Source organism: Erinaceus europaeus, chromosome 6 (assembly GCF_950295315.1).
Source record: "Erinaceus europaeus chromosome 6, mEriEur2.1, whole genome shotgun sequence".
Classification (NCBI taxonomy): Eukaryota; Metazoa; Chordata; class Mammalia; order Eulipotyphla; family Erinaceidae; genus Erinaceus; species Erinaceus europaeus.
In genome coordinates, this window is record NC_080167.1 from 69,355,882 (window position 1) to 69,381,301 (window position 25,420).

Consider the following 25,420-nt stretch of genomic DNA (forward strand, 5'->3'; position numbering starts at 1 on the left):
AATACATGCTTCCAGGGTAATATTACCTCTTTTACGGAGAGGGAAACTAAGCATAGCAATAAAGGAACTTACCCAAAGTGGGAATCAACCATGTACCCTGGCCACCACTTCCTATTACCTCCACTCTACTTGGTCTGATGATTATCTTTCTTGACTTCTTCCCATCCTCCTCTTCATCACCTCCAGGATGTGAATGTAGAGTCCAGAGCAGAAGGATGTGTCACCCAGCTGTCATTTCTGTGATCAACCCCGGGGAAGAATAGGTCTTAGGTTTCTTTTTTTTTTTTGCCTCCAGGGTTATTGCTGGGGCTCAGTGCCTGCACCACAAATCCACTGCTCCTGGAGGCCACTTTTCCCATTTTGTTGCCCTTGTTGTTGTGCTTGTTGTAGTTGTTATTGTTGTCATAGCTGTTATTGTTGTTGGATAGGACAGAGAGAAATGGAGAGAGGAGGGGAAAACAGAGAGGAGGAGAGAAAGACAGACACCTGCAGACCTGCTTCACAGCTTGTGAAGCGACCTCCTGCAAGTGGGGAGCCAGGGGCTCGAACCGGGATCCTTATACCAGCTGGCCCTTGTGCCTTGCGCCATGCACGCTCAACCCGCTGTACTACTGCCCGACTCCCCAAGTCTTAGGTTTCTTGTAGATGAACTATTGGGATTGAAATTTTTTTTTTTTTTTTTTTTTTTTTTTTAGTTCAGTAGCCCATGTGCTTTGATGGTCTGTCCCAGCTACAATAAATAAATTGGTAAAAATCAGCGGCATGATTCCCTATTATATTGTCTCCTGTGGGTATTAAGAGGCTACTGCTAGATTTCAGACTCTTCTCACAGGGATGCTCCCGCAGTCATACCAAGAATTCAGAAGGACTGAGTGAGCAGCTGAATAGACCAGATGTCCGTCCAGGAAACCTTGTGCTAGTTCTTGTCACCAGCTGCCAGGTGAAGGTCAGTAGAACGCAGCTGTAGGTGCAGGCAGGATTTGCAAGGCTTAGGCTGAACTGAACGGTGAGCAGTGAGACCTTCAGTACCTTCTCTCTGCTTCTCATTTATCTCGAAGAGTTTCTCTTGACCATCAAGTTGAAAAGAATGTACTGGGACTAGATGTGGGGTGGAATGTAACTTTCAGAGCAGAAGTCCTGGGACAGGCCTGCAACCTGAAACAGGTGAGTTGCTGATTTGTTTATTTATTTTTGAATTTTTTTTTTAATGCAGCACGGAAGAATGGTGTGGCCCTCATGTAGCCTCCCAGCCTGCATGACCTTTCGTTCTTTACTTTCTTGAGAAGGAAAAAAGAGAGGGAAAGGGAAGCAGAGACAAAGAGAGAGGGGAGGGCTACTCACTGCCCCAGCATCAATGCAACTCAGGCGCTGTTACCTAGTACCCCAGCTGGAATCCAGGGTCTCCTCCTGGTGAAGACAGGCACTCCACTGAGTGTGAGCTATCTCCTAGTCCCAGGAGAGGAAGTTACTTAACTTTATTTCATTTCAAAGTGGGGGCTGAAAATAGTATGCACGGTGCAGAGGAACCCTGAGACTTAAATTGGGGAATAGGATCTGAAAGTACTAGAAAGGCCCTCAACCAACCCCAACTTCACACTCCTGCCTCAGTCTGCATGAGGCCTTAGCGAAATCCCCACCTGACTGTATTTCATTCCTCCCAGCAAGAGGATGAGTGAGTCCCCAGACAGAATCAGTGACCCCTGGGGCCATCTTTATACACCTCACAACCAAAGGATGGGATAAAAACCAGGAAGAATATGAAAGGTCACTGAAAGCATTTCTTTCTTTCTTTCTTTCTTTCTCTTTCTTTCTTCTCCTTCTTTGCCTTCTTCTTCTTCTTCTTTTTCCTTTCCTTTTTTTCCCTTTTTAGCATTTCTTTCTTTCCTTCTCCTTATTCTCCTTCTCCTTCTCCTTCTTCTTCTTCTAATTCTTCTTCTTTTTCCTTTCCTTTCCTTTTTTCCCTCTTTTTAGCATTTCTTTCTTTCTTTCTCCTTCTTCTTCCATTTTTCTCTTTTTAGCATTTCTTTCCTTTCTTCTCCTTCTCCTTCTCCTTCTCCTTTCCTTTCTTCTCTTTTTTGCCTCTAGGGTTATCGCTGGAGCTTGGTACCTGTACTATGGAGTCCACACTCCTGGAAACCATTTTTTCCCCACTTTATTAGATAAGACAGAGAGAAGTTGAGAGGGGAGGGGAAGATAGAGGGAAAGAGAAAGACAGACACCTGCAGGCCTGCTTACCACTTGTGAAGCAACCCCCCTGCAGGTGGAAACCAGTGGTTCGAACCAGTTTGCATTTCATACTATGTGTGCTTAGCCTGGTTAAGCCACCGCCCAGCCCTCAGCATTTTTTTTTATTATTATTAAAGAGGGAGATGTCTGATCTTCGGCCTCGGTTTAATTACAAGAGCTCTACTACTAACTAGTGGTTAGGCTGCTCCATCGGTTTAGAACTGTGAAATTCTAAAGCCAAGATTGCCCGCAGAATTGGAAGTGTGAGCGTTTGCTCCTAAAAAGTCTCTAAATGCTACCATTCAAATCAGCATCAGAGCCAGTCCACTGGGGTGACTGACGTGCCATTCTATTTTTTTAATTCATTGATTCAATGTACCCGCTACAAATTATTCTAATCCTGAGATGGTCTGTGCCCTGAAAATTCCAAATTTAGCTCTCCCTTTTTGGCTCAGTAAGCCCTCTGCTGAAATAATGCCTTTACATACCTATGGATCTCACCTCCAGTCACAATCTGTTGCCCTTACAGTCACTCTTGAGGCTGATTCTGTCATAACCTTTCTCCGTATAACTCTCCCATCATCATTACAACCCAGAAAATTCCAGTCACAATTGCCTTCTGGGGATCTACATCAGGTTATGGTAATGTGACAGCTCATTCAACATTCTGTAACTCCCCGGCCTCTTGCCATCAACTCCCATTCACAAATTCATATTTTACAGAAAAACTTCAAGTGAAAGCTTTGCATTAGTTTGGTCCAGATAGCTTCTGGGATCTGCATTTGCCGTGGAGGAACCCAAGTTAACTCTAAACTACAATTAGATGTGCTCAATATTGCTCTGTAGTTTGGGCTTCTGAGGGAAGGCTGCCGGACTGAACTCAAGGAGAATGTCTGGGATTTGAGAGAGGCAGCCAGAGACTTCTAGGTCTGAGCTTCTAACGGACACTCCTTTGGTCTAGCCATGTTTACAGGGAGACATGCTCAAGGGGATTACACTGTTGAGAATATTGGACTGTCTGACCAGAGCAGAGAGCACAGTACTTGGGCACGCAGTGGAGAAGACAATCAAGGGGCTGGTACGGGTGTACATGTTACAGTGTGCAAGCACTCAGGTTCAAGCCCCCAGTCCCACCTGCAGGAGGGAAGCTTTGCAAAGGGCTAAAGCAGTGCTGCAGATGTCTACCTTCCTCCCCGCTCCTCTCTTGGTTTCTATCTCTGTCTAATAAATTTGTAAAAAATAAATATTTAAAAAAGGATAGTAAAAGCTTTGCTACCAACACTTTCAAATGTCTGTGTGATTTGGGCCAGGTGACAACTATTGTAGCATTCCGTGTTCTCACTGATGACGTGAAGCTCAGGGGAAGAACCCTGCTAAGTCTCATCCCATGATCCCAAATTCACAGGCTCTTTCGTATACATTTCATAACCCAGCCCAACTGGCCAGTCCCAATGGGCCAGAAAATAAAGTGAATTGAAACTAGTTCACTCTGGGGGTTCTATATTTCTCTATTCTTTTGGAAATGCATTTACAAGATGCTATTATTATCTCCTTTAAAACCAAATTGGGCCAGACGGATGCAGGTTTGAGCCTTCACTCCCCACCTGTAGTGGGGCACTTCACAAGCTGCGAGGCAGGTCTGCAGGAAGAATGGTTGTGTTTAGCTGATGTGTAACAGGAATGTCTGTGTGACCTTGGGTAAGTTGCTTAGCTTCTTAGTTATAAAATTGTTTCCTACTGAAATAGGAAACACAGCTCGGTTGCCTAGTTCAAAAATCATAAACCTAACTCAGGTATCCTTTCCAGTCCTGCAATTCTGCACTTTTGAATCTAAGAATGAATGCTTCTTTGGTAATGATGTTTCATGCACATATAGGCCAGCCAGTTATTATGATACAAGACAGTTTAACTATAGCCCAAGTGAAATCTCTCTCCCCTCCACCACGCACACACGCACACACACACGCACGCACACACACCAATGCAAAAGCAATGTCAAGTGCAAAGGCAGTTCTCATGGGAATGAGATGAAGCCTCAGATGTCAGCACTACTATGGGTTCCCACCATCATGCCTGGGTTACCCTCCGCCCTGCTCAACTGTGCAGTACATCTGCAAGATGTGAGGTCAGTGCTTGCTGGGATAAATAAATGAATCAACATGAAGCAAATGCAGTAAATCATCAGCTTCCCTCTCCTTGGTCTCCCACTCCTGCCAAATTCTTATGGAAACGAACAAACAAAAAGTCTGCAGAGAAAGGAAAGCAAAAAATAAAAACTACTGTCAGCCCAGCCCACTCCATAATTCGTTTGGCCAAGAGCGCCCTACGTTTGATCAGCACGGCCTCTACCTGCCCTCCCACCTCACAGAACTATTTTCAGCATACAGGCCAATGCTTATTTTTGTAGATGTATTTAGGCATATCCTAGTAGGTGGTTTCTTTCTTTCTTTCTTTCTTTCTTTCTTCCTTCCTTCCTTCCTTCCTTCCTTTCTGTCCTTTCTTTCTTTCATTAGGGAAGTTACTCCTTAAGTCCACCCAGCTGTTTTCTCAAATATACCTTTAGGAATAAGAGGGTCAGGAAGCCTGAGAAGACAGAGCTAGTCAGCACTACTCATATCATAACCCGGGTAAAAGACCCCCAAGGAATGTAGCTTGCTAACGGCAGGGCAGCAGCACCTCTTGTACAGAGGACAGTCACTGCATTTCTTTTCTTGACCCTTGCAAGTCCTGGATAATTACATTTCTCATTCTAATTTAATTTGCATTAAGCCTAGTATGTTTAGTTTTTGAGACCTAACACTCGAATCTGGCAGACACTGGCCTGTGGTCAGGAATGCAAGACTCCTGGGAAAACATCTGGTCTCATTCTGAATTCTTGCCAGAATTCACTTTCTTCCCATCTAAAAACCTCTCTGAATCTTTCCTAATGAAGTATATATGCAGCACTTACATTGGCTCAACGTAAAAATAGATTGAAATGACCATTAAGAGATCCATGAGTAGGAAAATGATTTTTGCTACCTTACCATGAATTAATTCATCATTAGTTAATGAACCTTGCGATTTTCTTTTGTGTTTGAGAAGAACCACACACGAGCCAACTCAAAGCATTCCTACTTTACAGATTAATTCTGTGATACTGCAGCCATTTGCATCTATCCCTCAGTCTTACCTTGCCATCCTTTAATTATTTTTAAAATATATTTGTGTGAGTGTATGGTGTGTGTGTGTATGTGTGTGTGTGTGTGTGTGTGTGTAAGGGAGAGAGGGAGAGAGAGAGAGAGAGAGACAGAAGAGAAGAGAGGAGAGGAGAGGAGAGGAGAGGAGAGGAGAGGAGAGGAGAAGAAAAAGGAGAGGAGAAGAAAAAGGAGAGGAGAGGAGAGGAGAGGAGAGGAGAGGAGAGGAGAGGAGAGGAGAGGAGAGGAGAGGAGAAAAGGGGAGGGGAAAAGAAGGGAAGGGAAGGGAAGGGAAGGGGAGAGGAAGGGAAGAGGAGGGGAGGAGAGAGGAGAGGAGAGGAGAGAAAGAGAGAGAGAGAAAGAAGAGAGGAGAGGAGAGGAGAGGAGAGGAGAGGAGAGGAGAGGAGAAAAGAGGGGAGGGGAAAAGAAGGGAAGGGAAGGGGAGGAAGAGGAGGGGAAAGGAAGGGGAGGGAAGGGAAAAGGGGAGGGGAGGGAAGAGAAAGAGAAAGAGAAAGAGAAAGAGAAAGAGAAAGAGAAAGAGAAAGAGAAAGAGAAAGAGAAAGAGGAGTTATTGAGAACCAAGGTGTCATTCTGTTATATGCAGTGCTGGGGACTGGACTTGGATCTCATGCTGGCAACGCCAACACCTCAGGCACAACAGCACCTGCAGACCGTGCTGCACGTCATTTAGTCATATTATTGTAAGTACAGACTGTTCAGCCATCAGGTACATAGTACCTCTCTGTGCTTCCTAAGGGATACAAAAATGGCAAAAAAAAAAAAAAAAAAAGGATTATGGGAACATTTTAACTATAATTTAACAAGCAGTTACCTAAAAGTTAATATGTATAGTTGGCCTATCCCCATCACACAAGTATGCACATACCGGTACATGTGAATGTCACACATGATCATGTGTCCCAATATATGTAAATGGGGAGTATTGATTTCCATCTTAACGCACAGACCCTATGTTTGAGAGCTGAGTCCTCCAAAGAGGTATCAGGGCGCCTCTATCTTTCGCTGTAAGAATAGCATGGATTCAGACAGCAGAGTCGCAGGGCAGAAGTATCAGGGCACCTCTATCTTTCGCTGTAAGAATAGCATGGATTCAGATAGCAGAGCTGCACGGCAGAAGTGTGCTGGGCCCATAAGAATAGCATAGATTTGACTTCTTTCGTTTTCAATCAAAGGTTCTCTGAAGACACTGATCTAGTTCTTTGTATTTATCTGTCACTACTTCTAGGAAGCTGAGGGACAGTGCTCATCAAATGTTGACGCATCCAATGTAAGTAAACATGGAGTTCTCTTGAATTTAACGAGGGAAGGAATATGATCCCAGTAATCCCTAATTAGTTCCTTCAGAAGACCTGTCCCCTACATGGCACTGAGTTGGTGCTGTGAGAAAAATGAAGTGGCTAGGGACAGGCGGTGTCACACCTGGCTAAGCACACGTAGTACTAAGTGCAAGGACCCATGCAAGGATCCGGGTTCCAATGGCCCCTCCCCACCTGTAGGGAGGATGCTTCACAAGCAGTGAAGCAGGTTTGCAGGCGTCTGTCTTTCTCTCTCTCTCTCTCCTCTTCCCCTCTCAATTTCTCTCTGTCTGATAAAGTAAAATGAAAAGTAGTAAGGGAGCGGAGGAGGGAGAAAACAAGGAAAGAAAGAGAAAAAGAGAAAATGCAAGAGGCTCAAAGAAATGTGTGGGTCAAACGAAGGATCTTAGACCTCTGGAAGGATTCAGCAATAGTCAAGACATGCATCAGCTATTTCCTTATTTAACACAGACAACTGCCTGGTATTTCATCTTTTTTTTTTGCATTGAATAAATATAGTAATATCGTTGCACTGCATTCTGCTTTCTAGTCATTCTTCACAGTAAGTTCCATGACATAACCTCAAGTGTATAGTATATCCTCCTCCCCTGCCTTCCAAAGATGATTGAAAATTTATTTTTAAATGCTTAATAAAACGTCTTGATAAGGGAGTCAGGTGGTAGTGCAGCAGGTTAAGCGCAGGTGGCACAAACCACAAGGTCCGGAGTAAGGATCCAGGTTCGAGCCCCCGGCTCTCCCCTGCAGGGGAGTCACTTCACAAGCAGAGAAGCAGGTCTGCAGGTGTCTGTCTTTCTCTCCCCCCCTGTCTTCCCCTCCTCTCTCCATTTCTCTCTGTCCTATCCAACAACAACAACCGTAATAATAACTACAACAATAAAACAACAAGGGCAACAAAAGGGAATAAATAAAAATTAAAAAATAAAAAGTCATGATAAGATCCAAGTCTTGTAATATGTAATGCAGATCCCTCTGCCGGGCTAGCTTCTTGAGCAGAAGACAGATGACCAGGGACTCATGGCTGAGCTGGGAACGCAGTTCAATCTTTATTGAGTGTGAATGCAGTGCAATCTATCTAATCTCTCTTCATTAGAAAATCCTGTCCTTTATATCTCCTGAGACAGAAGTGTCAGGTCGGAAGAGGAAGTACGTAGGATAGAGGGTGGGGAGAAGGAAAAAAGTGCGTGCGCTCGGAAGTATCAAGCTTGCATCTAACCAGTGGGGATTAAACCAGTGCCCTGTAGGCAGGGCGGGTCTCAGGTAAAGCGGTGATTATGTAAATAGACCACAGTGTTAAGCAATGAAAGCGAACCTAACGTGATGATCAAAACAGAAGGGGTCTTAGAAGCAGACCAACACCCCTCCAACCAAAAAAAAAAAATATATATTCCTGAGAATTTTCAGATAACATCAATGAACATAACAAAAGTCATCCCACCTCAGCACCTGTGAGTTCTGAGTTTTATGATGCCAGTTCCCCAGGTTTCAGTCTCTTGGTTTTCCCAGATGCCCCTGAACTCCCTGAAAGGGATCCTCTTCACGAGATGCACGGAACGTTGTGTTAGCACACAGCCCTCAGTCTTTCCCTTCTGTCATCCAAGCTACCGAAACCCAGGGGCTTCCAGAAATAGCTGCTGTACTGTTTCTGACCTTCTGGTTCCACTGCAGTCACTCAAGTACCAAGGGCAGGGGGGCCACTTGGTTGAGTGCACATGTCACAATGCACAAGGATCGGGGGTTGAAGCCCCCAGTCCCCACCTGTAGGGGGAAAGCTTTGCTAGTGGAGAAGCATGGCTGCAGATGTCTCTCTGTCTCTCTCCCACTCTACCTCCTGCCCCTCCTCTCAATTCCTGGCTGTCCCAATCCAATAAATAAATACAGATAATAATAAAATTAAAACAGTTTTGGTAGTTATCTGCTTTTCCCACATTTGGGAGCTCTTCTCTGCCATGACCCAGCTCTCTAGTCCTAGTCTCAACTTTGACACCATCTTCCCAGACAAGACTCCTAGCCCACCTGCATGTTATCTGTGGGGCTTGTCATGGGCCCTTTAGAATATACCTAAAATAGACTTCCTAGCATCTTCGATCATATCTCATCTGATATATTCTTACCTTTAGCTTCCTGATTACTAAACAATTTGTTCTGCTTTATATCTTAATGCTTTCTCAGCCAATAAATTGAAGACTCTACCATGTTGCCAACCTGAGTTCCCTGGGCAGACGACCTCACCCATGTGTCCCAGAACCTCCCCTCCCCAGACCCCTGCCCCACCAGGAAAAGACAGAAACAGGCTGGGGGTGTGGATCCACCTGGCAACACCCATGTCCAGTGGAGAAGCAATGACAGAAGCCAGAACTCCCACCTTCTGCTCCCCATAAAGGGGCATACTCCTGTCCATACTCCCAGAGGAAAAGGGACCCTTCCAATGGAGGGGAGGGGATATGGCACTCTGGTTGTGGGAATTGTATAGAATTGTACCCTTCTTGGGGGAGTCAGGCGGTAGCGCAGCGGGTTAAGCGCACGTGACACAAAGCGCAAGGACTGGCTTAAGAATCCCAGTTCAAGGCCCCGGCTCCCCACCTGCAGGGGAGTTGCTTCACAAGCGGTAAAGCAGGTCTGCAAGTATCTGTCTTTCTCTCCCCATCTCTGTCTTCCCCTTCTCTCTCCATTTCTCTCTGTCCTATCCAACAACGATGATATCAAGAACAACAATAATAACTACAACAATAAAACAATAAGGGCAACAAAAAGGAAAATAAATATTTTTAAAAACTTTAAAAAAAAGAATTGTACCCCTCTTATTCCACAATCTTGTTGATTATTATTAAATCACTAATAAAAATAAAATAAATGCCAAGGGCACCGTGACACTGTTGGGGGGCTACTTTGATCCTCAATGTTTTGACACGTCCAAAAAAGGTAAAATAGAGCATGATAGGGCACGCTTAACTATTCTACATGTGGACAGCATGCTATCCTTGAGCCTGGCCCTTTGCAGGGCTCCTCCTGGGGCCAAGGCATCAGCAAAAACAATCTGGGTCAAGGTTACTGAGTAAGAGATGGTCCAGAGGTTGGCAGTTAAAGCAAAGGTCTTACAAGCCTTGTTCAATCACACCTCCTCAGCCTCCCAAAAGACTCCCAGATGTGCTGGCAACAGAGTGCACCTGGTTGTCTGCCCGATCTGCTGTGTGCATGCTGCAGGCTGAAGTCCACCCCCCACTGCTATATACCTAGCTACCTACCAGAAGTCAGATCAGAGCAGTGACGTGCTTGTGAAGATTTAAAGAAAAATGCAAGATGGAGATAAACAAAAATGCAAAATGTAGGAGAACCCGGGGGCTGCAACTGAAGGAGTGTTGAGGAGGAACTCCACCACAGTCCAAAGCTTCTGTTTTTAAATATGATTCAGAATCTACAGCCGGGCATCGTACTGTAAGACACCAGAAAAGGAACCAGTGAACCTCAGGCAAGCATACGGGTGGAACCAGTAAAGACTCAGAGCGGAAGTTCATCAAACAGAGAACAAAAAGACGATAGAAAACAGTAGTGAGTTGAAAATCTGATTCTCTGAGATGACTAATGCTGACAAGGCTTTAGCTACATTAGTGAGGGGGTAGAAAGTGAGAATAGTCCAATTTATGAAATAAAAATAAAGAAGAAATGTTACTGCTACCATTAAGAAATAAAAATATTATAAATATAGTTTAATGATAGTAGATTGGTATGTGTACCACAAACAGTACAATGAAGATACAATGAAAAAAATTCCTGTCAAGACAAAAGCTGACTCGGTCAGAATATACCAATAACAAGAGATTAAATCAACAAGTTTAAAAAGAAATTTAAAAAAAGCACAAAGAAATGTCTATATCCACAGACTTTTTTTGGTGAATTCTAGCCAACATTTAAAAACGGATTAGAAATAATTCTTCACAAATACTTCCAAAAAACAGAAGAGGTGGAGACACCCCTCAGATTAATTCTAGGAGACCAATATGACCTTGATAACAAAATTAAATAAAGACGCTGCAAACAGGCAAGCCAAAGATGAAAATCTTTCATAAGTACAGAAGCAAAATACCCAGGATGAAATACTGTGATGAATTTGGTTCACAGTATTTTATCATGGGTATTTTGCTTCTGTACTTATAAAAGATTTCTTTTATAAGTAAACAGATAAAGGGAATTATACACAAGTAGCATTTATTCCAGGCATTCACCAGTGGTTGAACATCTGAAAATTAGCTAATGGGTACCCCGTATCAATGGACTCAGGAACCAAAAGGACTTAAAATATCAGGAAGTGCGAGAAATACCTGACAAGGTACAACATGCTTTCCTGATAACACCATTAGACAAACTAGAAATGCAAATGTGACTCCTGTGATAAGGGGCACCTATGAAAAGCCAACTGAATTAATAATCAAAGGCTTCTTCACCCTTAGGGTCAAGAGTAAGACAAGGCGGCGAGTCTGCTCTCACCACTGCTATTCTACATTATCCTGGGAGTTCTTGGCTGAGCAGTTAGAAATGGAAAATAAGGGGGTCGGCAGTGCAGCAGGTTAAGCGCATGTGGCGCAAAGCGCAGGGACCGGCGTAAGGATCCCGGTTCGAGCCCCCGGCTCCCCATCTGCAGGGGAGTCGCTTTACTGGTGGTAGAAGCAGGTCTGCAGGTGTCTGTCTTTCTCTCCCCCCTCTCTGTCTTCCCCTCCTCTCTCCATTTCTCTGTCCTATCAAACAACGAATGACACCAACAACAATAACCACAACAAGGCTACAACAACAAGGGCAACAAAAGGGGTAAAAAAAAAAATGGCCTCCAGGAGCAGTGGATTCATGGTGCAGGCACCGAGCCCCGGCAATAACCCTGGAGGCAAAAAAAAAAAAAAAAAAAAAAGAAATTAAAAATAAATAAAACATGGCCACATTGGAAAAAATATTTCTTTCTTGTTTTTTTTGTTTTGTTTTTTGCCTCCAGGGTTATCACTGGGGCTCGGTGCCTGCACCAGGAATCCACTGCTCCTGGAGGCCACTTTTTTTTTCCATTTTATTGTTGTTGCTATTGCTGCTGTTATTGCTACTGTTGTTATTGCTATTGCTATTGTTTGATAGGACAGGGAGAAATCGAGAGAGGAGAGGAAGATAGAGAGGGGGGAGAGACAGAAAGACACTTGTAGACCTGCTTCACACTTGTGAAGTGACCCCCCCCACCCCCGCAGGTAGGGATCCTTAAGCCAGTCCTTGCACTCCATGCCACATGTGCTTGACCCATTGCACTACTGCCTCAGCCCCAGAAAAATGATTTCTATTTGCACATGGCATAATCTTATACAGAGATAAGTCTTAAAGAACCTACCAAAAGTTACTTTAACTAAAGATTTCAGCAAGGTTTCAGAATACAAGGTAAATATAAAAAATAAAAAAGTTGTATTTCTTTCTATTTTTTTGCCTCCAGGGTTATTGCTGGGCTCGGTGCCTGCATCATGAATCCACTGCTCCTGGAGGCCATTTTTCCCCCTTTTGTTGCCCTTGTTGTGGCCTTGTTGTGGTCATTATTGTTGTTGTTGTCATTCATTGTTGGATAGGACAGAGAGAAATGGAGAGAGGAGGGGAAGACAGAGAGGGTAAGAGAAAGACAGACACCTGAAGACCTGCTTCACGGCTTGGGAAGTGACTTCTCTGCAGGTGGGGAGCCGGGATCCTTATGCCAGTCCTTGCGCTTCGCGCCACATGCACTTAACCTGCTGTGCTACCGCCGAACCCCCCAAAAGTTGTATTTCTGTATACGCTTGCAGTAACAATGAGAAAATGAAACTGAGAGCAAGCTGACTTAAAGGACATGCAATAATCCCACAGAGGCCAAGGGCCACCTCTCAGGGCAGGATGCAAACCTTGCATAGATGGGTGGGGCTCAAGCCCCCACTCGCCATGGCAGTGCAGCGACTCTGGGGAAAGTGAAGGTGCTGGGCTGTTCTCCCTCTTTTTCTCTGTCTCAGCTACCCTAAATGAAAGAATGAAACACCTATACCCAGAAACAGTGAAGTCGTCTGTAAATAATATTAAAATAAACTTAATTTTTCTTTTTTCCCCTGAGCCTAAAAGCTGATATGCCAGTGGATCCAAGTCATTGTCTGGGGAGATGATGTCATGGCTGGAAAAAGGAAAAAGTTGGATCAGGGAAGAGAGTCGCTCCCTAATATGGGAAGGGTGTTTTCTCTTGTTGACTGTAAACTCAATCCATGTATGTTAACTCTCTTGTCAACCATCAGGTTCCAGATGCTAGCATGATGCCAACTAGACCTCCCTGGACAGACAACCCCACCAATGTGTCCTAGAGCTCCATTTCCCCAGAGCCCCACCCCACTAGGGAAAGAGAGACACAGACTGGGAGTATGGATCCACTTGTCAACACCCATGTTCAGCGGGGAAGCAATGACAGAAGCCAGACCTTCCACCTTCTGCATCCCACAATGACCCTGGGTCCATACTCCCAGAGGGATAAAGAATAGGAAAGCTATCAGGGGAGGGGATGGGATACGGAGTTCTGGTGGTGGGAACTGTGAGGAATTGTACCCCTTTTATCCTAAGTTCAAAAGGCAGCCTATGACTAGAGACAGCTGAATTAGAGAAGGGCACAAGATGAGTCAATGAAGAAAGAACAGAAATGGCACAGCAATGGTAGAATGGATATGGAGGAGTGAAGTTAGATGCTTTCTCTCATGACATATAAAAATTCATTGAAAATGGACTGAAGACTTAAATGGAAGAGTTAGGACTGTAAAACTCTTGAGAGAAAAACACAGATGTGTAGCTTTATGACCTCATTTTGGCAAAAGATTCTCTACTATGACACAAACACACTAAAAAAAGAAACTAACACCAAAAGAAAAATTAGAATGGCAAGATTTCATAGAAATTTTAATTTTGTGCTTCAAAAGACACTATCCAATAACACTGTGTGAGATTTGCAAAAACACAGATCTAAATTTGTTTCTAGCATATATAAAGAACTCTCAAAACTCAGTAATAAAAAGAGCTAATAAGCCAAATAAAAAACAAAATATCTAAGCAGACATTCCTCCAAAGAAAATATAGCAATGAGCAATAAACTAGGAAACAGTGTATCACATCAGGAGTCAGCAAGGAAATAAAAATCAAATCAACAATGATGTACTCAGCTGCACCATGGCGGTTCTAATCAGAACATGCAGTAGTAACTGCTGAAGACAGTGCAGAAATGGTGCAGACACTGCTGGTGGGCATATAAAATATGAAACTATTAAATATAATATAAAATACTATAAATAGTGAAACTACTTTGGAAAACAGTCTGGAAGTTCCTCAGATGGTTAGACATAGAGTTACTATAGGACATAGAAATCCATCTCTGGAGAAAACACATTCTCACAGAAACTTGGGTGCATTTACACAAATGACAGAAGTATACATAGCTGTCAGAAAGTAGACAGGATCCAGATAGCAATCAATTGATAAGGAATGAGTAAGCAAAATGTGGGATGTCCACATAGTGGCTTATTATTCGACTATGAAGAGCATGAGTGGCTAGAATCTACTGCATCGAAGTTAAAGAAGCCAGGGCAATGTATCACATAGTACACAATTGCACTAATATGAAATAACCAGGACGGGCACATCTAGCGAGAGAAGAGGCAAGATTTGCTGTTGCCTAGCACTTGGGCTGAGGGGTGAGAGAAAGATGGATAAAGGACTAAGGACTTTATCTGGAAGTAATCAGTAATTTTTCCTAAAATTAACTACAGTAGCAGTTGCACATATCTGAATCAGAATCACTGAATTATATACTTAAAAGGTTGAATTTTTGTATTATAGAGCCATTGGAATCAAAACTGCTTGGTACTAGAACATAAATAGACATACTGACCAGTGGAATAGAATTGAGAGCCCAGAAGTGAGCCCCCACACCTATGGACAAAGTTACCCAGACTATTAATGGGGAAAAGAGAGTCAACTAACTTCAACTAATGGTGTTGGAAAATTTGGGTTAAAACATGCATAAGAATGAAGCTGAACCACTATATTTCACCAAATATAAAAGTAAAATCTAAATGGATTAAGGACTTGAATGTTAGACCAGAAACTATTAGATATTTAGAGGAAAATATTGGCAGAACTTTTTTCCATCTAAATTTTAAAGACATCTTCAGTGATATGAACCCAATACAAAGAAGACTAAAACAAAAATAAATCAATGGGACCCTATCAAATTAAAAAACTTCTGCACAGCAAAAGAAATCACCACCCTAATAAAGAGACCTCCCACAGAATGGGAGATTTTTTATATGCCATACATCAGACAAGAGTTTAATAACCAAAATATATAAAGAGCTCAGCAAACTCAGCAACAAGAAAACAAATGACTCCACCCAAAAAAACGGGGAGAGGATATGGACAAAATATTCACAAAAGTAGAAATCCAAAAGGCCAGCAAACATGAGAAAATGCTCCATGTAATTGGTTGTCAGAGAAATGCAAATAAAGACAACAATACTACTTCACTCCTGTGAAAATGTTACACATCAGAAAAGGTAGCAGCAACAAATGCTGGAGAGGTTGTGGGGACAAAGGAACCCTCCTGCACTGCTGGTGGGAATGTCAATTGGTCCAATCTCTGTGGAGAACAGTCTGGAGAACTCTCAGAAGGCTAGAAGTGGACCTACCCTATGATCCTGCAATTCCTTTCTGGGGATATAGCTTAAGGAACCAAACACACCCATTCAAAAAGATTTCTGTATACCTATGTTCATAGCAGCACAATTTGTAATAGCCAAAACCTGGAAGCAACCCAGGTGTCCAACAACAGATGAGTGGCTGAGCAAGTTGTGGTCTATATACACAATGGAATACTACTCAGCTATTAAAAATGGTGAATTCACCTTCTTCATCTCACTTTTAATGTAGCCTAAGGAATCATGTGAAGTGAGATAAGTCAGAAAGAGAAGGATGAATATGAGACGATCTCACTTACAGACAAGAGTTTAAAAGATCAGAAGAGAAAACACTAAGCAGAATTTGGACTGGAGTTGATGTATTGCATCAAAGTAAAAGACTGTGGGGTGTTGGGGGGAGAGGGTTCAGGTCTTAGAACATGATGGTAGAAGAGGACCTAGTGGGGGTTGACTTGTTATGTGGAAAAGTGGGAAATGTTACACATGTACAAACTATTGTAAGCCATTAATCCCTCCAATAATTTTAAAAATACATAAATAAATATAAATAAAACATTAAATTTTATATTCCATTCCAATAAAACATAAAATCTACAAATTCCAACACAGCTTTATATCTTTTGCAAGGATCAAAGTTGTACAAGTCACTTGTGGTAACAATAAAAATGGCTTTAAATATTCCCCCCAAATAAACAAGATGTCAAAAATGAAAGAAACTCAACCAATATCTATATATAAAATATCAACAGTACACAAGTCAATTTAAAAAATAAAACTTAATCTTGGTGGGTTATGGGGAGAGTAAGGGCCAGTATACAACTTTAAAACATGACACTCCGGTAACGCAGCGGGTTAAGCGCAGGTGGCGCAAAGCGCAGGGATGGGCGTTAAGGATCCTGGTTCAAGTGCTCTGGCTCCCCACCTGCAGGGGAGTCGCTTCACAGGTGGTGAAGCAGGTCTGCCGGTGTCTGTCTTTTTCTCTCCCCTCTGTCTTCCTCTCCTCTCTCCATTTCTCTTTCCAACAACGATGACATCAGTAACAACAACAACAATAACTACAACAATAAAACAACAAGAGCAACAAAAGGGAATAAATAAGTATTTTTTTTAAAATGACACTCCTCTTTCATAGGGTCATTTTCGGGCAGTTGTGTCAAAAATGATCGCTGAAAACGACCTTGTCAAAATGCCCCCATCTTGTTCCTTTGCTGCAGTCAATTCATCTCCCCAATATTTGATCTACTAACAGCTATTATTGTCACCTCTCAAGAACCCACTGTCCATTTTTCCCTTTCAGGTCATTAGACCTGCTTTTATTCAATCCATGGCTCAGTGCCATTAAACTCGCACTGATGTTACTGAGAAGAGAGTTAATTGTCTTACTCTAATGCCTCTCTCCCTCTCGCCTCTGTTCCTTTGCTGGTCAGAGGCTCACATCCTTCTGCTTTGAGGTTTATTTTTTTTTCCTTGCTCAGTCAGTCTTTTAGGGCACTCTGCCCATATTTTTCCTGTGCTTTTTCTTTCTGTACCATGCAATGTTTTTACATATTTTTATATAAGGTATTAAAATGGTAACATCTGTATAAAATAATTTACATACACATTTAAGTCCAATTGCTCCTTCATTCTGTCGAGCAATAACAATGTGGTTTTTAATGTTGTATTAAAACAGAACCCTAGGCTAAAGGGGGGGGGAATAAGTACATAAATCCAAAAGGTCACATGGTTTGTCTTTTTATAAACCGGGAAAATAGCTCATTTTGATTCAGCCTGTGAGACTCTACGTGAAGCACAGTTGTTTGCTAGGTAGACCTCTCTTTGGACATTTACAAAGACTTCCCACCAACAAACCACTGCTAAGCATGTTCTCAGCTACTGAGAAGGTTGCCTTGGGATTATTCTTGGCTTTATTTGGTTTGAGTTTTCTTCCAATTATAAAAAAGTACATCCATTGCTCAACTCTGATACTAAGCTTGCGTCTGCTCTAATGGCATTATTTAACAGGATTCTAAGAATGACATGATTAAGCCACTGCTCTGACTAGAACTGCAACAGTAAATCCAATTGCATCTTATTTCAGAGCCAACACTACTGAAAGAATAAAAGTGTAGGAAAGGCTAGGGGAACAGAAAGAAATGCAATGCAGATGACTGTCTAGAATAAACGTGCTTTAATAAGGAAGCTGCAGAGAGCTAGGGGAAGTGTTAAGTTGGTGAGCAAGGAATATGGAGACACCCGGACTTGAACATGGGAAGCTGTTAAACCCAACACTGGTGGGACAGAAAGATGGGTGAAAGGAAGGACACTCGAAAGTAGTAATAGGTATGGGTGTGACTTACAAAGGAAGTGAGGGCAGGACCCCAAGGGGGTGGGGGGAGTGGACAAAACATATATAGACGGAGATCTAGATAGATGATGATAAAGATAGTCAACCCATATCAGTGGCCTTGGAAGAACCACTGCAGTTTCTCATGGAGAGGATGAGAACCCTGGTGGTGGGCACAGTGTGGAATGATGATCTTGTAAATCAATATTAAATCACCAATTAAAAAAAATGAGGACTCAGGACACGGAGACACGTAATGTATATGATCACTGACAGAAGCAAACTTAGACAAAGGAGAGAGTGGGGAGGAAATTACTCCAGGTATCTCTCTCTCTCACTAACTCCTTCTGTCCCGGACTTTGATTTCCAACCATTTCTCACTGAGGAAATCTGATAGCAATGGCTCACCAGAGTGCCATGGGAAGGCAGGAAGGCTTTAGGAGCAGCTTCCTTACATTTAAGGAGAATTCACCTGTGGAGGCAAATGTAGACAAGAGCACAGGTCCTAGACAAAAGGAATCCATCTCAGTGAAACTAGCCTATGAACTAGGGGGAACAAAAGGAATTCAGCAATCTCACAAGATATATATATATATATATACATTTTATTTATTTACTGGATAAAGAGAGAAAAATCAAGAGGGAATTGCAGAGATAACGCGGGAGAAAGACAGAGACACCTGATGCCCTGCTTCACCACTTGTGAAACTTGCCCACCAGCCGGCCCCTCTCACAAGGTATCTTTACACCAAATATTTAAGACTCAGATAAAGCTGTTGACTCTTAAGTCTGGTGCAAACGCAGCATAGCTTCCCAAGATGTGCTTTCACTAATGGCGGAAAGTCTCCATTCCCCTGCCTCAGCTCTTCCTAACTTCTTCTCTGGAGAAGCCCATCTTTCACAGTCACCCTGACCTAACTTGAGCCATGGGTTAGAATTTCCCCAGGGTGGAGATGCAAAAGTTAAAGTGGACAGACTGGCCTTCCATCTATGTGGTGAAGATTGGATACTGGGATGCTCAGTCAGAACAGGAACAAGTCAAGCTACTGCCCAGGTCACAGCTTCCCTTTTGTTGCTCCTGGATCAAGATGCAGGAGTACCTGGCTACCACCTGATACTTAATCATAATAACGAAAAGGCTCTGATCTCAAGTAACGCAGAAATCCTTATGGAACAGATTCCAATCTCTCCAGCACCTGCAGTCTTGATGGGATGGTAAGAACTTGGAGTTGATGATGCTGTTTGATCTGTCAGACACTATCAGCGTCACTGTGCCTGTGTCACCAGGGTCACAGCAGGACAAGAATTCCACTGTGATGACTCAACTGAAGAGATTTTAATGAGACCATCTTAGAGGTGTGTACAGGGTTAAGGGTGTCCACAAAGGACACTGAGGCACTCAGAAATTTTCAACTGGGGGAAGTTATTACCACCCTGAGCACAGAAAGGACAAAGGCAGGTGGGGGGGAGGGTAAGAGGGGGAAGCCTCCGTGAGGCTGGGAACTCAAGTGGAGAAGCAGGAGAAAGTGTAGTTATGAAGAGACGCAGTCAGAATAGAAGGTGGGCCCCTTCCCTCTGCTTCTCTCTCCTGCCTCTGCTCTCTGGCTGACCTTCCCTCTGGCCACACCTCACAACGTGCAGTTTGCCAAGGTACCTTTCACATGGTCTGCCCCGTTAGAGGTCAGCACACTGGTACACGGTAAAACACAGAGTGGGTCTGGGTCAGGCATGGTGTCAAATGCAAAGCAATCAACTCAATATCCCTTACTAGCATCCCACAAAACTACTAGAGAAAGATAGAACCAGGGGGCGGGTGGTAGTGCAGCAGGTTAAGTGCACATAGTACAAGGATCCTGGTTCAAGCCCCCAGCTCCCTACCTGCAGGAGCGCTTGCTTTGCAAGCAGTGAAGCAGGCCTGCAGGTGTCTCTCTTTCTCTCCCTCTCTCTGTCTTCCCCTCCTCTCTCCATTTCTCTCTGTCTTATCCAATAAAATGGGAAAAAAATGGCTACCAGGAGGAGTGGATTCATACTACAGGCACCAAGCCCCAGTGATAACCCTGGAGGGAAGGAGAGAGGCAGGGAGGGAAGGAGGGAGGGAGAAGGAGAGGGAGAGGGAGAGGGAGAGGGAGAGAGAGAGATGTCAGGCTAGCGTCACGAGAGGGAGAGATGACCCAGGAACTAAGCTCGTGGCGGCAAAGCAATACAAATCTTTATTCATTCGAATGCCCCTGAGTCGGGCGCTAGCACACCTGGTTAAGCCACGTGGCACAAACTACAATGACCAGCGTCAGCCTCCTGGTCTGCACGCCCACCCTCCCCCAGGTCGGGACACGGAAAAAGACAAAACAGAAATGAAAGTGGCTTGACAATACCATACATGGTTAGGAAAGGGGTGGAGAAAGGCAAAAGGGGCCAGGAATGGTATGGACCTCCCCAGCAACTGTTGGCAGGATTAGCAATACCCTGTGGGGAATTAGGAAGGAGACCTTTAGTCATTTTTAAGACAAAGCAGAAGATTGATATGTAGATAATAAAGGGATGGGCCTACAGGAATGTAGGGTGGAGCAGGCTTAATGCCATTTAAGGAATGCCAGGCTCCTGTAGGAAGATGCAGGATGTTTTTGTGGGGGAGGGAAAACTTGCATGGCCTCCAACCTTTTGAGGTTTATGTGTCTCCCTTTTTGCTCAACCCCTCCGTAGAGAGAGACTTACCAGGATGAACTCACCTCTCAGGTTAAGCCCTGCTCCACCACATCCCCACAACCTCCCTGCAGACAGAGAGAGAGAGAGAGAGAGAGAGAGAGGGAGGGAGAGAGAGGGAGAGAGAGGGAGGAAGCGAGTATGGATCAACCTGCCAATGCCCATGTTGCACTGAAAAGCAATTACAGAAGCCAGACCTCCCACCTTCTGCACTTCATAAAGATCCTGGGTCCATCCTCCCAGAGGGATAAAGAACAGGGATGCTTCCAATGGAGGGGAGGGTATGCGGAACTCTGGTGGTGGGAATGATGTGGAGCTGTAACCCTCTTATCTTATGGTCTTGTTGATGCTTCCAATGGAGGGGAGGGTATGCGGAACTCTGGTGGTGGGAATGATGTGGAGCTATAACCCTCTTATCTTATGGTCTTGTTGATCATCATTAAATCAATAATAAAGATAAAACACTAAGAGTAGCCTAGATTTGAACCCTTCTCTGGGTTACTGCAATCCCCAAAGACCTGGCTAATTAAACAGCAAATGACCAGTCATAGCTGAAAACTATACTGTAAGGGTTAACCGTGTGATTTGAACACAGACATACTAAGAATGTAATTTGTGGGATGGGATGGGGGGAGCGGTAGCACAGCCCCGTTAAGCGCACACAGCACTACGCTCAAAGACTCATGCGAGGATCTGGGTTAGAGCCCTAGCTCCCCACTTGTAGGGGGGAAAGCTTCACAAGTGATGAAGCAGGTCTACAGGTGTCCCTTTATATCTCTCCATCTCTATCTCTCCCTCCTCTCTCAATTTCTCTCTGTTCTATCCAATAAAATGGGGGGGGGATGGCCACCAGGAGCATCAGATCAGTCATACTGGCCAGACCCTTGAAGCAATAACCACAAAGTGACTTAGCAGTAAAGCAATAGGACCTGGGTTCAATTCCAAGCATGATAACAGGATAAAAAAGATCTCAGTGGATGATGCAATGGTGCTTTTATCTCTCTCCCTCTCCCTCTGCCTCTCCCTTTCTTTCTCCCTTTCCTTCTCTCAGAAGAATACCATAAAAATTGGACCTACAAGTGGGTCCATTCCTAGGCATTGCATTAAAAAGAAAAAAATAAATACAATTTATTTTGTGGAATTCTCTAGAAGAAAATATACATATGTCCAGTGTTTTCATTTTTTATTGGAATTCCCTGGGACTAACTTATCTTTATTTCCCAAACCAACTGAAGTTTGGCACGTTATTTTGAAAGAGCAGATTGCTAATTTTGGAATTTGCTTCAAATATAAAATGAGTGGTATGACTTGGCATCAAAGCAAAGTATCATGGCGTTTTTCTGTCACCTTATTTTTCCTGTTTACTATGCAAAAATAAAAATCACATATCTCTTTTGCACCATAGCTTGACTATTTCTGTCACATCACAAATAATATAATCAATCACAGGCTGTTCCTATGGCTAGTGCAGTTTTACTAAATTTGCTATTTTAATAGCTTTTTCACTTTATACTGTGAACAGCAAAATTGTCTACAGTTCCAAAGAATGAGCTATATTAGTCACTGTTGTAAGGGGAAAAACCCATGATGTTGAAATGGAAATTTCACCAAATCAAGTTTATTGAACTGCAGCCTTTGTAAAGACGGCATCTCTCCATTTTAATCCTTAGACCCAATTGTTGCCATACCTTGTGCTCTCCTGCTGTTAAAGCTACATCTAATAAGGTTAACTCTTCCTTTGATAAGTATTGAAGCAAAGCTGTTTACACAGTTGTAGCTATAATGACTCCCAAGAATATAAGCTTCTTGATATTTCTGTTAACATGGTAATATCTAGGACTAAATGTAAAGTCTAGCTTACATTTTAAGTATTTACTTGGATCTTTCATGGCTGGACTCTTTATCAACTTGTGGGCTTTCAGAGAGAGAGAGAGAAAAAAAAAACAATTTAACCACATCCTTCCCTGAAACACAATGGGATGTTTTAAATGGCTTTAACTTTAAAACAAGTCCTTATTAATCTTTTCACTTTTCCTGAGCCTCACTAAGTGGTACCTCTCAGTGAACTCACAGACACACACACACACACACACACACACACACACACACACACCGGTCCATTATTCTACTATAAACAGAGGTAGTAAAATCAGATCTTTCATTTCGATGATCCATTAAGTGAGTCATTTCTCTTTATGTGATGGAAGTATTGCATTTGTCTCACAACTCTCTCCTCACTAGAATATAATCCCTCTGGGGCCAGATAGCGCTGTCTTTATTTTAATCATGATTTCTGAATTGCATAGAACAGTGTTTGTAGCAGATCACGGATCCTCTAAGTACTTATTGAATGAATGATAGCAGTCTCCAAAATTAGCCTCTCTCCTCAAAGGGAAAGTTAATAGTGAGCTGCAAAACTATGACAACTTTTAATAATGATGGACACAATCAGTGACAACCGAGACACACTTGTTCATTTGTGGAAAACTAGCGACCTGAAAGAAGGCTACCTAATTCAATAATAAAAATGTTTCCCTAAAATTAAGTAAAAACAGATACTGTAAAAAAAAAAACAAAACTGGACGTAACTTTTTTTTTATATATAACAGAGCCCTGAGCCTTGCATTCAAAGACTATTCATGAGAGAGAAGTAGGACAGTATGCCAAACCACTGGTGAAGGGGCCGGGAGGTGGTGCACCTGGTTTAGCACACATGTTACAGTGCACAATGATCCAGGTTTGAGCCCCTGGTCCCCACCTGCAGGGGGAAAGCTTCACAAGTGGTAAAGCAGGGCTGTGGGTGTCTCTCTCTCTCTCTCCCTCTATCTATCCCTTCCCTCTTGATTTCTGAAGGTCTCTATCCAGTAAATAAAGATAATAAAAAAATTTTTTTAAAAACATTGGTGAGTCTTAAAGTCCTCATGGGATCTGAAAATCCACTTGCTCAGATTTAAAAATCAACAAATGCATGTAGTTGTGTGACTGGTGTTCCAGAAAACTTAGCTGGCATTTTGAAGTCTATCTCATGCGATTCTTTTGTAATTTACAGCGAGTATGAATAGAAAACAGAAAGCTTAGGAAACCAGAAATGCAGATACAGAAGCTCAACACTGACCTCTCAGAAGGCCCAGGAGAAGAAAATAGAGAAAATTCTAAGGCAGAAATAATTAAAATTTTCCTGAGGGACGAAAAAAAAAAAAAAAAAAAAAGGACTTAAATTTCATTAGAACAAAGAAGGAGAAAAAAAAAGCTTGGGGAGTCAGGCAGTGGTGCACCGGGTTAAGTGCACACAGTACAAAGCACAAGGACCCCAGTGTGAGCCCCTGGCTCCCCACTTGCAGTGGTGGGGGGGGTTTACTTCACAAGCGGTGAAGCAGGCCTGCAGGTGTCTATCTTTCTCTCCCTCTCTCTGTCTTCCCCTTCTCTTTCAATTTCTCTCTGTCCTATCCAACAACACAATAACAACAACAACAACAAGAAAAAAAATGTCTGCCAGAAGCAGTGGATTCTTAGTACAAGTACCAAGTGAAAACCCTGGAGGAGAAGAAAGAAAGAAAGAAAAAAAAGAACACCTCTTAAATTAAAGGTGGACTTTATAAAAAAAGACAAAACAACTATATACCAGCTTGATGATATTAAACAAAATATACATATAGATTTTTTTTCAAAGTTCAAGAGAAGAATATAACATTTTAGAAAAAGAAAGTCATTACCTAGATGAGAAAGATACTCAAACTAATATTGTATTTCCCAATCGTAAGTGTTAAGTACTAGGAAAAAAAACTGAAGCTGTTTGACAAAGTTGTAGAGAACAGTGTGTCTCAAATGTATTTGTTTAATGTAAGGTTCCACAAAAAACATAAAAGCAGTTAGTCAAGAGACCCCCAAATCTTCCTCTGCACCATTCCAGTCTTTAGGTCCATGACTGGTCAACAATTTGTTCTGCTTTCTTTTCTTAACTCTTTTTCAGCCACCAGGTTCCAGATGCTACCATGATGCCAACGGGACTTCCCAGGACAGACAACCCTACCAATGTGTGCTGGAGCCCACCTTCCCAGAGCCCCATCCCACTAGAAAAAGAAAGAGACAGGCTGGGAGTATGGATTTACCTGCCCACATCCATGTTCAGCTGGGAAACAATTACAGAAGCCAGACCTTCCACCTTCTGCATCCCACAATGACCCTGGGTCCATACTCCCAGAGGGATAGAGAATAGGAAAGCTGTCAGGGGAGGGGATGGGATATGGAGCTCTGGGGATGGGAACTGTGTGAAATTGCACCCCTTTTATCCTATGGTCTTATTGGTGTTTCCATTTTATAAATAAAAAGATAAGCAAATAAAAAAGCAATAACGTAACTAATATTTATGTATAGTTTTCAATTTCATTTTCTCCCATAAATTACATGCCTCTAAAGAACACCTTCCTTCTTCAGAAACGGATTATTCTGATTTTTCTTCTCTCGGATAATAATTCTTAATTACTTCTGACTTTCTATGAAAATAGGAAAGAACCTCAAAAATACGTTGAAATATTCAACTAGATCTTAAACAGTAGAAAGCATATTGGATTGTGTGCATAAACTCATATAAGAATGGCCCACAACTGCTATCAACTTTCACATATGGATTTAAAGCATCTTCCTTTCTATGTAATAAATAAATTGTATATATATTAACCATCGTGTGGGAAGTTAAGAAATAAATGTAAATGAGAGACTACAATCCATTCATGTAAACTTTAATGGTTTCTAGGAACATTTTCCTTATTTTTTCATTCTTCTAATTATCCCAGAGATTCATTTCCACTGTTCGGGGAGCCTCTTATCTTATTCACAGTAAACAAAGCAAAAGGAACTGGTAATAAGTAATTATGTTTCCTGGGATTCTTGTCTTTACAGCTGATGCAGTTCTCCCCCATTTTATCTTCCCCATATCAGAAAAGGTTC

The 25,420-nt window shown here is 42.6% G+C and overlaps 1 long non-coding RNA gene across 1 annotated transcript; it reads left to right on the forward strand.

The window, feature by feature from the left end:
• On the forward strand, nt 1-24,710 carry LOC132539037 (uncharacterized). The gene is made up of 3 exons (XR_009550345.1): nt 1-1,164; nt 6,649-6,690; nt 24,444-24,710. It is a non-coding gene; the product is annotated as an uncharacterized LOC132539037 (long non-coding RNA).
• The last annotated feature ends 710 nt before the right edge of the window (nt 24,711-25,420 follow it).